General features: G+C 38.7%; 1 long non-coding RNA gene across 1 annotated transcript; it reads right to left on the bottom strand.

Annotated features, from left to right (window-relative positions):
• Window positions 1-6,832: 6,832 nt before the first annotated feature.
• LOC129726609 (uncharacterized) lies at window positions 6,833-7,405 on the bottom strand. The gene is made up of 3 exons (XR_008728370.1): window positions 7,269-7,405; window positions 7,097-7,195; window positions 6,833-7,041 (listed from the first exon to the last, which is right to left on the bottom strand). It is a non-coding gene; the product is annotated as an uncharacterized LOC129726609 (long non-coding RNA).
• Between the last annotated feature and the right edge of the window lie 5,404 nt (window positions 7,406-12,809).

The following is a 12,809-nucleotide window of genomic DNA, read 5'->3' as shown; positions in this document are numbered from 1 at the left end:
ATTGTTGAACAAATTTTTCTTCTATCTACGAAGATAAAAAAGTTAGATAAATTTTTACATTGAAAATGTTGGTCACCCTGATTTTTGATAATTTTTCAATAAGCGCTTTATCATATGTAACAACTTTGTAGAAGAAAGTTTTTCTCTCAAATGTTGCTATAGAGCTCTAGACCCAAATTTCCTCCTAAATTTGGTTTCTGGACCATTGTGCAGTGTGACATGTTGTTGCATGTTGCATCTTGCGGATGTGAATGGAGAATAACACAATACTGTTATGAGTTCGAAATGCTGTTGCCAAGTCGAACCAATCGTTTATCTTGAGACGTTTTAATATTTTGAATAACGTGTAATTTTCAAAACCAGTGGACAAAAATATTCAAAACAATTTAGTCTGAGTGTCCTATATATCTCATAGCAGAGCTTCGTTTAAACATAAGGGCATCTTCAGCGGTGGTCCAAATCGTTGTTTTGTTCTATTTTTTTGGAACAAACTCAATTTCATGCTGCACCGGTGGTGTACCTTCTGTTTTATACCAGATCTAAATATAAAAAAATTGAAACTGGTATACGTTTTGGTCTATTTTTGTCACTTTTTGGAACAAGAAATAGATCGTTCTAAAACCCTTTGTACGCTGCCAATAGGTGGGTAAAATGTCATATTTCAATTCAATACTTCATTTTTGGCTATTTCCATATAAGCGTTTTGCGAGTGTTGGGGAATAAACAAAACAAAGATTTTTCATGACAACTCACAATTCATTTTTGTGGCTTTTCTGAAGGAGAATATGAACAGGTTTGTCGTTTTTGGCAACAAGGAAATCGACCAGAAAAAGGAGAAATTCTGAAAGACCATAACCACATACATAAGACATACGTAACACTCAGGAAGAAATCTTCCAAAAAAGTTGGTTCAAAATGAACTACTCGAAAGTACCAACCTCTGTAAAAAAAAACCTCTGTTTGAGTAGTTTATGGAGGTTGTGTACCTGCGCAGCCCTGCATTTGTCTCGTTCCCACTCGAATAAGGCAGCATTGATTTTGTAAACAACTTTTTGACAGTTTCGTAAGGGATTTTGTTGAGGGCTCGAGTAGAGCCGCTATGAAGAAAATTCATTCCGTTAATTTTCGTCGAGCAGTTCATACTGGTGTTGGTACCGGGTGATGTGGGGCAAAGAGTACCAAAAAATATCGCCAGTGTTACGTATGTCTAAGTATGTGCCATAACTGTCGCCTTAATTGTATTGGGACTGGAGGAGAACTTAAGAGGCCAGAAAAATGTTCCTCGAAGACACTGAACTGAACACTGAAAAACGTTCAAAATGCTGGGGTGACATTGCGCATTTCGTTTCGAGCAACTCGAACAAAACTGAATGATCGCTGGGGGCGCGTTATGTTTCGTTTTTCGTATTTTTCGACTTTGCGGGTTAGATGAGCCGCAGGACAAATGACAATGACTGCTCCTTTTAAGCTTGAAGCATAACTGGCGAGTAGGTGACATACTCACCTACTCGAAAATAGCGAAAATCGTTTGAATCGAGCTGCGCAATGTCACCCAATATCCTCAAAACCCAAACCAAGTTTGAAGAACTGCAAGATTTTGAAAGATTGATGAGACGAAAACGGAAGATGAACATCTACGCGATCAAATATTTTTCGCTATCCTCCGAAACCCTACTTGTAGCAGAAATTTTAGATCATACCAATCCATCCTGAGAAATGTCATTGACGATCGGGTCAAACCGTAAAATCCATAAAGTCTTGTGGGTATGAAGTATCTTGCCAAAGTAATCGTTTAATGTGCGTTAAAATTATCGAATTCCCGTTTGGTAAATATTGAGTGTTTTTTATTATAACAAGTCTCATTAACTGATAGTATGGGGTATTGAATTGTTGACAGTGTGACAGATGTCAGCGGCTTAAAACAATAAGATATACAACACCGGTGCGGAGAACGAAAGGTTGGTCTATATTAGCTAGTTCTATTCAGGTTTCGCTGGTGTAAATCTAGTATAAAGCTGTTTCAAAAATAGACCACCGCTGAAGATGCCCTAACAGCAGTGTCGTTTTTGCCTTAACATCTAGGCCTTTCCATAAAACTGTGATGTCCAAGAAGTTGCGAAACCCGGCCGGAGACAGGTCGGGACCGGTCGAGCGCGCACAGTGAATCCTGCGAAATTGTGGGAAAAGTTATTGTGTATAATTCAAACAGTAACAAAAATGATCCGGCAGTCGCAAAGTTTTAATGAGCTCTCTGGTTCTCGTTCTGGTTGTTTCCACTTGAAGCGACTGTAACGATTCCTTTGTTTGTGTGTTATGTGCGACAAAGTTGCACTTCTATTGTCGACCGGAGAAAAGTCGCAGCAGCTCAACTGGGGCGAGCTGTGGATTTGACCGGAACTGGTGTATGTGCTGTGCGCTGACCATCACCGGAAGTGCCTTTCAAGAACTGTTAGAGTACGACGTTCATGTACGTATAACCGTTTAAAGTCAGCACTATTAACGCAAACGAACTCCGATGGGTAGCTTCGACTATGAAATTACGCAAATTACAGAAGACGAAATTAGTTAAGCGAAAATAGGTTCATTCAATTTTGTGTGCCGTTTACATGAGAAATGCTCGATAAAGTAGCTGGCCATATTTCACCCAATGAATCAGGTTTTCCTTCATATGTATTAATTAGGTATAATTGCTACTTTTTCACAGAGCGAAACTGAAGAATGACGGAATGAAATTCACGTTATTGTTAATGTCCTAAACCAAAGACATAACGACTACGTTTGATGTGCATAAATCATCACGTATACACGAACAAACATACGTAGTCATACACAAATACAGAATCGCTACCATACTCCACGTAAACTAATTTGATATAGCATAGCCGGTGATATGCTTGAAATAAAATTACTCAATCAGCTACGCAGCTAGTGCAGCACATATCGGTGCAAAGCTTCAGTGCTAATAAACAAATTGCTGTTCGTGTGCAAATAAAATTCGAACAGTTTCTACTGCCGGTATACACAATCAGATAAAAACCGTATGCTTGCTTTGCGGATTGCGAATGGATCCGAAAGGCGTAAAGAATGAAATTACTTTCACCGAAACGGAAGCAAACAAACAAGCGAGCAAATATAAAAACAAATACATATATTATCACAATGCCGCCAGCAAATTCACAATGTACTGACAGATTTGCGCAACGATACGCAATTAATGCGTTAATGCTTTTATTTTAGTGTTCGCATGACGATCCGCTCCTGCTGCAGGGCTGGAAGGATAATAAAAACCAATATTGCCAGGACGAGGCATTCATTGGAGCCTAAGGCTATAAAGCATGAAATTATGACACCAGACGAGACTTATCGTGCTCGTAACACATTTTGACGAACTACTGATATTAATTACGACTGCAGTTAATCGTTGAAAGGGAGAAAAACTTAGCTTTCACCAGTGGACTTTCAAAAAGCTATTGTAATTAAGCTTATATCTGATCTCGTAGGCAGCATTTTACGTAATCTGCACCAATGAACCCATCAACTGCTATCGTGGTCTGGCTGGGGAGTTCTTACTGTCTGATACGAGTGTGGACAGATAAAATTCGCGCCTGCAAAACAAAACCTTACCCCCTCGAAACGCGAGCGAAATTCTGATTTATCAAATGATAAAATGCTGATAGCTGTTTCGAGCACCATCGTAACCAATATTTTTGTCCGAATGAACAGACGAAAAAAAAATTTCATTTGCGGATTGCCGACTACGGTTGGATCGATGCAGCCAACAGTTGGCGAAGTATTGTACAATCCGGCTCAAAACAATTTCCATTCTGGCCCGATTGTTCTGACGCGATAATCCGATTGTTCGTCGGACATTTTCCTGTTTCGTACTTTGAAGTGGACGCGTTACCCCAATGTTGTGCACCCCACGCACTGCTCGGCGCCAGTTGATTATGCATCAAAGCATCAATCGATCAGTATTACAGTAGTACTACCGTATAGTATTTCAATTAACGAGAGATATGGAGTGATTGTTCATCATCAAAAAAATTAATCCGAAAAGAAAAAGAACAAATAAAAAAGGAGAGCTTTTGAAACAGTAATAATATGTATTATTAAAAAAAAAGATAAAGGCAATCTGACAGACTGCCAAATTGGCGAGAATAATGATATGTGCTTCGAATTTAAATTAGTCTAACTAGATAAAGTATATGACATTTTTGGGGCTTCGTTCCACCAAATAATGATATGTATGTAAGTAGTACGTAAGATATCTCCTTACATCTTTTCATGCAATCGTATTCAGTTCGTTTTCTCCCAAGTTGGGACAAAGATAGAAGTCAATAACTCAAAATAAATTGTGACAATTTTATTGCGCCAATTATGACAAACGAGCGCAGGGCGTGTGTGAAGTATGTATAAGTGTGTGTATGTGCTTGTCTGTGTACAAGACGGTAACGAACCGTCGCTTCCTAATCATATGGGTGAAAACCCCTCTAAGGGGTGGTACGAGGAAGCCGTAGATGTAACATTAGCATAAATTTCCGTTTGGCAGAACTATAAGATTGAACATTTATTGCATTTTTCTCCCGCTCGTGAAAGCTGTATCTGATTCTGATATATTTCTCTCTGCTTTTCCACCATTAGCGTAAATGTGTACCGAGTAAGTTTGAAACTTGAGGGCGTTTGGCTCGCTGTATTTCTGGTAAGCCCAGTTCGATAGCATTAAAGTGCCTCATTTAAATAATTACTTATAAGATAGACTGTTTGCGATAAGCATGAATTTGTTCCCATGGTTTGCTTCTTGTATTATTTAAAGCGAATGGGATGTAAATGATTATTGATAAAATAGTGTAGATCTGATCGGTACACTAAATACCTATTAATAAATTAAGCTATAATTTGAGTTAAACCAAAATATTTTAAATTCAGGATAATGTGAGCAGTTTTTTTTTAATTTTGGGACACTGAAAATAACGAAGCCCAGCAATATACCGCAGTGAAATTACTGTGACCCAGAACAGTTGATGTCATCTTTATTTTTTATATAAAATCCGATTTGTTCGGTAAAGTTGTGGCACATTTTATTAAAACATCTTTGCCGAAAACATTATACTTCTATCTACCTATTAAAATGAACTCCCATGGAGTTTTTTGCAGAATGCCCTTATAGAATCAACATTCCAATACAGGTCGGACTCGATTATCCGGAGGCTCGATTATTAGTACATTAGTATTCCTAAATACGAAATAAAAACTATGCACATGTAATAAAATGAGAGAACGTGAAGCAAAGGCGGAGTGTATCGTACGTGATTTGACCATGACGCATTTATTGCACTGATAACCGAATGAATTATAGGTGAAGAAAAAAACTGAATGATTTAGCAATCACAATGGTCGGCCCTTTTCAAGGCTATTACATATACTTAGAAGAGCATAATGAATAGTTTTTATTAAACTGCTAAACTGATTTCAAGCCGCTGCAAATGCGCAGTAGTGTGATGTTCACCACAATTCGATGGTACTATACAAAACCAGCGGTATATACGCAACTAATCCGATTTCAAACAGTTCTTCGAACAATACTGAATCCATTTTCGAAAATTCACAGCACTTACTTGAATAGGATGTAACGTTTAAAAAAGTCGTCACAAAAAATTTCAAACTTCACACTCATGTCTACCACCAGTTACAGCTAGCACAAACAAAAGTTTTATGCAGTCGCACATCGGCATTATGCAATACGCAACATTTGCACTCTGAGTATTTGCTTTCATCCGAAACGAAAACGATTTGATTTTCTTCCCTCCAAGCACATTCGGCAATTTTATTTAATTTCTCGTCATTGGAGATTGCCACTTGCATGGCGTGCGGAATGATTCGCGTTTTTTTTTCCTACCTTTTTCGGAACTGCGTTAGCTGCTAAGTATTTTATAACAGATAGATGACCCAAGTAACACGCGTTGTTATAGAATAGTTGGCGTTACCTATTTCATGTCATCTCTATCACCAGAAAAGCGCAAAAATTGAAGGCTGCTATGAAACATGTACCGATACTATATGAAGTATTTCATAATTGCATGAAAGCAAGCCAACTTGATAGAATAAAAGTGGCAAAATACATCTCGAGTACTAACCTACGACAATGCGCAAATCTGTTGCCATGACAACTGCTTAACAGTGCATGCGCAAATGGTTGTTATGCGCAGTGCAACCAATAAGGTATATACAAAGGAGTGACAGATGAGCCTCGTTGCCAGTGTTAGAGCGCAACATTTTTCGCATGCTGAGATTGCGGCGTCACAACAACCAATCGAGCATAGTAAGACATAGGAAAATGTATGGATTTGATTTCAAATCGTATGAAATGTATCATATTTGATATATTATTTTGGACAGAGGGGGTTTAAACATAGTAAACTTTTCCACAAAATCTTTCATTTAATATTTATAACTCATACGGAGGCATAGATGATGCAGTGAGATTATTTTTAAATCGATCTTATACAAAATGTCGTCCATTTTTCAAGTCAACCAAAATCTAACGCTCTTCTCCTCTTTGTCATAAATTACCATTATCAAATCCCTTTAAATTTAATTTCATGTCGTCCTTTGGCTCTTTTTGGCCTCTCCCATATGTCGAATTTCAACAACTCTTCCACGTTATGTGTCTGTGAGATTTGAAGAAATCAGGGAAAAAAAGATGATAAATTGTTTCAAAGTTTTAGGAATTAACAAATCTAGAAAAAATAACAGCTAGTTTAAGTGCTACATGTTTTATTGAACGTTTTATTTAATTTATTCACGTACGTAGAGTGTTCTTTCATAGGTTAACACGTTTCAGCTAACAAGTTGCCATCGACCCCCATCGGAAAACTTTCCCATCTGCACTTCGAACCAGATTGGCCGGAGAAGTAGATTCTTCGGCTGCTGCTTGTATCTAGTGTTGCCTTACCAGCTCTGTTACCTAGATATTGCCTTCTTTCTGGCTCGAACCGCCCGTGCCGATGGATTCCTTGGAGATGGTGTGTATTGATGAAACGGCTAAAACAGATATGACTGTTACTGGAAAATTACCAATTTTGAATGGATACATTACATTCCTATGTTAAAATGAGCCTGGAATCAGCTTGGAACCTATGCTCGAAGTGCTCCGCACGAAAATGTTGCAAACAAACACGAAACTTTATTGGATCTGCTACTCGATAGAACAAACGCCAGCATTTTAGCACATCAGAGTTTTCAGGAGAAGTTTGAAAGCTTATGCCTACCTTTTTGGCCGAATAAGCTGAGACACCGTAAAATTTTACTGTACACGATGGCATTATGTTTTTTAAAAAAAAATCAGAGCATTCAAAATCAGTTTTCCAAAAATCCGCACTGACTGACGTAGTTAAACAAATTTTGTGATGTCACAACTTTTTACTCGCCAGCTCTGATCGCTTCGGTTTTTTTTTTCGGGTCGTGTATGTACACGTAAAAGACGACGATACTAGCACTTATACAATTTATCTGCCACTTCTTTGTATATACCTTATTGCAGTGCAACTAGATCGACAATCGTTTTTATTAGTGGCAGTATTTCTTGATTAGAAATTAATGATAAAAAATAAAATTCAACCTTTTTAATTGAGTTGTTTTTTTGGTTTAAGTAATGAAATTGTTTTCGCATAGTTTCAACGTTATCTGGATATAAAACCTAACAAAACTAGAAAACGTTGTTAGATATACGATAACAAAAATTGGAGTGATATTGGTTACACTGCAAGCGTTTTGATTATCATCTGATGGCGCATGTTGACCCGCTTCGGATATATATACAGGGTGACAAAAAGTCCGGTCACACAGAAAAATCTCAATATTTCAAAGAATATGAAGAAAATCTGAATCTGGCTTTCATAGTTTTATTCAGTAACTCATAAAGATAATTCACAGACGATATCTCGGAATGACACCACCTTTCTCTGATCGAATCAGCTTCAGTCGTCTCGGAAAGTCATCGCAAGCGGCGCACACGTGATCCATCGGCATCTTTCGGCACCAAATTTTCGCGATAACTCGCTTGAATTGCTCCAAATTTGTTATTTTATAGTCGTTCAGCTTCGACATCATGTATCCCCACACGTAGTAATCCAGTGGATTCAGATCCGGAGACGACGGAGGCCATTCATTCTTCGAAATGAAATCGGTCAAGTTTTTCTCACACCACGCCTGAACAACCCATGCGGTGTGGGATTGGGCGCCATCTTTCTGGAAGCAGTAGTAATCGTCTTCAAACAATAGTTCAGCTTGAGGCAGAACATTTTTATTCAAAACCGTGTCCAGGTAGTACGCTGCGTTGATTTTGACCCCTTTAAAATAAGAGGCAGTTTACCTCTCTTGCAAATGGCTCCCCAAACCATCACTGACGTCTTATTTTGGAACCGGGAAACATTCAGCTTGTCCGCAGGAGCTTGCTGGAGGCTCACACTCCAAACTCGATCATTTCGGCGATTGACTGTTTGCTCCAAAACGAACAGCTTCTCGTCCGAAAAAATAATCTCGTCATCTGCGCGCCAATCGAGCAACTCCCGCGACCGTTGGTGCCTCTTGTCCTTTGTAGCTTTGGTAACCCCATGAACCACCTGTTTTTTGTACGGTGTAAGTTTTAAATCCTTGCGCAGAAGCAGGCGGATTGATTCTCGGTACATTTTAAGGTTCCTGACCAGCTTCCGTGCAGATTGGGTGGGATTCCGGCGAATCCGGTCTCGTATAATCTTTTTCAGCCTTGGAGTTCTCATAGACCTTGGTTGTCCAGATCGAGCCTTGTCCTCGGTGCCTCCGGTCTCTAGGTACTGATTTTGTGGTCCGGTACACGACTTTCCGGTTGATTCCGAGCGGTTTTAGGTGTTTGAATATGTACCCATTCACATATTCAGCGATAACAGCTGCTCTTAACTCTGCCATGTCTCACAACTCAATGTAATCAAACTGCACAGAAACGAAACTCTGCCACTTTGGGCGACAAAGTTAACCGTTTCATTTAACATATAGATGGCACCAGAGAGATGCAACTTGTAGGCTACAGGCGACCCAAAAAAAATCGAAATGCACTTGTAGTACAATTATATGAATACTTTCATTATAACTTATTTTCTAACATGTTTTGTGTGTTACTTGGGGAGCGCTCCAGCATCTTAGCCTAACAATCTTTTACGAAATGTCTTTTCATCTTTCCTTTAACTTGATCGACATAAAAACATATCGATTATGTTGCCAAATCTTTTGCACGGAATATATTGACATGAGACAGGCTGTCGCGATTCTACGTTAAACTTGCGATCGTGTCAGACAATACAATATAACAAACTGCTCTATTTTTTGACGTGGAACTAGATCTTTGTTTACTATACTGTGATGCATTCTGTAAAACTGGAAATGAAACTGACAATTGTTGCGTCAGATTTCAAACGTTTATAACAGTATAACCACATGATGGATAACAATAACCAATATGTTGTTGGATAGATAAAATGTATAACATTTTTCTAATATGCTAGTACTTACTTTACTTTACTTTTATGGCGACAGATCATTCAGATCCTATGCCGAATCCAGAATACGCCTCCACAAAACTCGGTCTTGGGCTGCTACTCTCCAGTCTCCCCTTACACCCGCTGCTCTCGTCGACATCCTCGTCGACAGCACACATCCAGCGCGTGCGCGGTCTGCCTCGAAGTCGTCGATTTCTATCCGGTTCTCTACTAAATATTGTCTTTGCCGGTCGCTCATCCGCCATCCGTGCTACATGGCCAGTCCACTGTAACCTGTGTTTGTATACTTCGTACAGCTCGTGATTCATGGGCCAGCGTCACATCCCATTCTCTAGTTTGCCTCCGAGTATTGATCGCAGGATTCTACGTTCGAAGACCCCAAATGCTCGTCGATCGGCCTCCTTCCACGTCCACGATTCATGTCCGTAGAGCGCCACCGGGAGGATCAGAGTCCTATAGAGCGCAAATTTCGTACGGATCTGTAGGCTACGGGACCTAAGCTGGCTACGCAATCCGTAATAAGCCCTATTCGCCGCCGCAATCCGTCTCTTCACCTCGCGGCTCACCTCGTTGTCACATGTCACGAGAGTACCAAGATAAACAAATTCGTCGACCACTTCGAAAGTATCCCCATCCATCTCCACCGCAGCACCAACACCCGTAGAACTACCACGCTCTCTGCCAGCCACCATGTACTTCGTTTTGGCAGTGTTTATGGTGAGTCCAATTCTCGCAGCTTCCCTTTTGAGAGCCGTAAAGGCCTCCTCAACTGCTCTACGGTTAACACCAATTATATCAATGTCGTCCGCAAAGCCCAGAAGCATGTGAGACTTAGTGATGATGGTGCCGCTCCTCTGCACACCTGCCCTTCGTGTTGCACCTTCCAAAGATATGTTGAACAGCAAGTTCGAGAGCCCGTCACCTTGCTTCAGACCATCTAACGTCACAAACGCATCCGAAAATTCGCCCGCTGTCCTGACGCATGATGTAAAAACGTCGAGCGTCGCAAGTATCAGTTTAATCATGCTAATATGCTAGTTATCACTCTAATTTCATTACTAAGCGGTAAAATTTATAAAAAGTTTCAATGACAAATTTACGCGAACAATGAACCAATTAGGTACATGCAAGCATTCCTAGCATAGACGACGTTAATGGAGACCAACTGTTCCCTGTAAAACTCTTTGTGTCAGTATCTAAAAAAAATTGACAGAGTCTCCCCGTCCCAACAGGTCAATTTATTTTAGTTTCCATGAGCTTAGACTAATGTGATGTCTCGAAAGTAAAAGTTCTCCGAAAAGTTTGAAACAATCTCAATTCTTGAACAATTCCTAAACCTGCTGTCAGAACGTAATAAAAAACTGATGTTTTAGTAAAGCGGGCAATGTATGCAGTTTGCGAGGATGCGAAAATGAACAGGAATAGAAGGTGTGACTTTTAGGCTTAGAAAAAAAAATTTCTCGTCCAGACGGAACTGATGTCTTGAAAGAAAACATGCTGATATAAGCAACAGTACTAGTGGAGCAGAAAGCAGCAGGTCTCTCGTCGTCTATGATTACAGCGGTACTCTTCTATTCGTACATTTCAGCGGTACACTTGCATTCGTACTGCAGCGCGCAGTACTATTCGTATTGCAGTGGTACACTTCTGTTCGTACATTTCTATTCTTGTACAATCGAGGAAAAACTGCAATGGTGCTGCTGATGGTGATTGACAGTTTATCTCAAAAATATGATTACCATAAATTGCTGAAACGTGTAGATAATTTTGTTTAACATATCCTCTTATGTTTGCCAATTAATGAACTTTTGTAAGGGTTCCCATATTATTATGAAAGTAAGATCCATATTATGAATTTGATTTATTCAGATTTAAACAAGACAAAACCTTTCATTATGATAACGTAAGTATTACTGGATTTGGTTTTTGAGGATATAAAGTTAATTCTGACTTTGACGCATTACGAGAAATTCTTGATGCTTCTTCAACAAGAACGATAAGCTTGTGCCTTGCCAAATACATGTTGTTTGCACAAAAAATTCTACAGGCATAATATATACCTTGTAGTACATATTAAACTTCATTAGAAAATTTCAAATATTTTAGATTTCATTTCCCCATGATCAAACAACCATCAACGTTTATTATTTCTCCAATATTATTCTCAACTTTTTTTTTCGTGAAATTGAAAAAATTTACGTGTAGAGCAGGATGAAAAACATAATCTACATCTACATGGATGAAAAACATAATGAATTGGTTGAAAAACAGTAGAAGAGATTGTTTATAAAACATGACCGCAAGGTTAATGTAGAATTACGACAGCATGTCTAATGTTTATATATTTTTTGCAATATGTTTGGTAGTTCTACGTCAAAATTCTACGTACGGAGTTTTAATATGCTACCACAAAACTTGGAAAACATATGATGTCCATTTGATGAAAATTTGAAGAATAATGCTGCACGTTGGTTGGAAAAAGAAGATTTTGATGAGACCGCATTGAAAGATTTTGAATTGCATAGTGGAGTTCAGAGAGAACTTATACGGAGTCGGTAAGAAGAGAATCGATTAAGTGTTCAATTGCTACATAAAATATAAAAAATTTTTTAAAGCTCAAGCCATTCAATATCTGTACGCACTTTTTAATTTTTCAGCAGCACTCCTAGTAGCCGGACCACGTTTAATTGAAATATTTCCTCTTCCAGTGCTGAAAAATTCCTCCCGATTCAAACTTAAAGATGTCAAAACAAATCGGAATAAATTATACACTAGTTTTCTTTTAAAGTGCAATCACACTACCAATATGTTTAGTCGGAACTAAGGAGAGCAATTTTTCATTTCAAGTGCAACTTAAAATAATCAGAAGAAGAAGAATTAAGAAATCAGATAATAAATACCGCAAGCTATCTGAATCTGGCAACTCTCCCTCAATCACATTCTTAACGCAGACACCAATAAACTTGCCGAAATGATCTTTGCCAAATATGGACGAAATCATTATCAACCGAAGTATTGCGTAAAAAGCTTATTAAATATACGCCATTATTGTTAGAAATGTTTCGAATTTTTAACTTCTCTTACAGATCATGTGCTAAGTATTTCAGAAATATCAGCATGTTAATAGGACATATTTGATATCAACAATTTACTACAGTTTGGTTTTACTCCGTTTGAGTCATATACATTTCCAAATCCTCATTCGATTAACCAATGCAGTTGACTTCCAATTCGAGTCTTGCTATACTGATGTCCTTTGACCATAGTACAACGTCATCG

This window comes from Wyeomyia smithii, chromosome 3, assembly GCF_029784165.1.
Source record: "Wyeomyia smithii strain HCP4-BCI-WySm-NY-G18 chromosome 3, ASM2978416v1, whole genome shotgun sequence".
NCBI lineage: Eukaryota > Metazoa > Arthropoda > Insecta > Diptera > Culicidae > Wyeomyia > Wyeomyia smithii.
This window is presented reverse-complemented; position numbering and strand designations above follow the sequence as displayed.